We start from the raw sequence: 2,022 nt of genomic DNA, 5'->3' as shown, positions 1-2,022 counted from the left end.
AGGTGCTCAGAGTAGCAACAAACATAATAGAAGCATCGTCCTCCTCCCTCCAGCATCAGCACCACTTACTGTTGCTGATCAAGGTTCAGGGCTGTATGCTGCTCCATGGTATACCCGCAGTCAGAGCGGGTTCTTCTGCATGTGTGAGAGGTAAGAGGTGGTGCTGACAGAAGAGGTAGGGCCAGGCATGCACTTTAGTCTGTGCGCCAGCTGCTTATATCTATGAGCAGCGCTGTACAGCAGCAGCCTGACATGCTGCCTCGCTCCTGGAGGTCCGCACTCCAAAGTTCTCCCCCATCTATACCTCCTGCTGGTTATGCCATCCTTCTCAGCTGTATGAGGCACTCCCCATACTGTTAAAATATCCCAGCTGGTGTCAAGAACACCTGCAAAAGCTTTTCCCTGCTGCTATAAGGGCCTGGTTCTAAGTTGCATGCAATGTCGATGTCGGACACAGTTGAGCTATTAATTTTTGGTTCTAAGTTGCAATGGGCATGTGTCCAGAGTCCGTGCGCATAGAGTCACAGTGGCGATTGAGACGTATTGTCAGCTGTCTTGAAAAAGCTGCGAGTGAAACGCGTTGATTGGGATACCTTAATTCCTCTGCTACCTTGGAATTGATTTATTTGTTCATTGCAATCAGCGACTTACAATCTCTTCCCCAGTGGCAACCCTAAAGCACCAATAGGCTACGTACCCGCGACTCCCGGAAGAGGAGGCGGAAGCGGCAGCTGCTGCGTTATCACACCCGGGACTGAACACACGCCGGGCAGCTGGCCGCGGTCCTCATATGGCGCAGTGAGCCGTGATACAGTGAGCCAGGACATAGGCCCTGATTCAGAGCCGGCCATCTTGTTTTTTAGAGCGGCCTCCTGGCCGCTCGCATAGCTGTGAGTGACCACCTACAGCTATAGCGAGTGGCCAGGAAGATGGTCGCAATGGTCAAGACCATCGCGACCATTGGGCTTGCGACGAGACCCTTGTGGTAGGGTCTCGTTGCCGCAAGCCCCAGAGAGAATTCGGCTCTAACAGAGCCGAAATCTCTCCCGCTGACATCACTCGTGATGTCAGTGGGGCCGCCCCCAAACGGAGGCGTTCACATGGGAATGCCTCCGTTTGGGCAGCCACTCCCCCGGCCCGCCCACCAAAGGGGACGTGCTGTCACTCAACATCGACAGCACTCCCCCTTTGGTACGAGATCCAGAGTGACGGTTTGTCCGTCGCTATCCGGGTCTCGCGCATGCGCACGACGGACCCGGCTCTGTCGTGCGCATGCGCACTGGGCCACCATCGACCCGCTTGCGAGCGCATATCGCTCGCGTGCGGGTCTGAATGAGGCTCATAGTGCGCTGGGACTCTTGGCTGTATACTCACGAGTAAGGTGAGCTGACTACTATATTGCTGCGGGAGTACGGTGTTAAACGGCAGGGCCGCCATCAGGGGGGGTCTGCCGGGACTGGAGTCCCGGGCCCGCACCCTGGCTGAAAGGGGGGGGGCACGGCCGCTGCTACTGCCCTCCACCAGTCACTGCTACCTACCACCCGCCGCTGCCGACTTGGTCCCGGTACCATTAAGTAAATAGAGGAGGAAGAGGCAGCCCGGACCCGCTCGAGTCGCTCCGCACGCTCCACCTAAAGGACACTTGCTGGCCCCTGTTACTGTGTATATTTAATAAAGTTTGTTTAGCCGCGGCGCGCGTGATGTCACGCGCTACTGGAGGGCGAGGTCGGAGAAGCTGCGGATCAAGAGGAGCAGCATCTCTGCCAGGGAGGAAGCGGAGAAGAAGCCGGAGCCGGAGCGGGGAACTCGGAGCCTTCTTAAAGGAAATAAGGTAAGTGGGTAAAAGCTGTGCACAGCGGGGAGATGGCAGATGGATTTAATAATACTAAACAGGATGGGGGGTGGAGTGGTTTGGAAAAAAGAGCTGGGCAGGGCACAGACTGGATTTAACAAACGGGGAGACTGGATTTAATAAACGGGGGAGGGGGGGAGGAAGTGGGGAATGAGCGGGGCAGATCATGG

Source organism: Taudactylus pleione, unplaced genomic scaffold (genome assembly GCF_031769625.1).
Source record: "Taudactylus pleione unplaced genomic scaffold, aTauple2 ptg000092l, whole genome shotgun sequence".
Lineage (NCBI taxonomy): Eukaryota > Metazoa > Chordata > Amphibia > Anura > Myobatrachidae > Taudactylus > Taudactylus pleione.
This window is presented reverse-complemented; position numbering follows the sequence as displayed.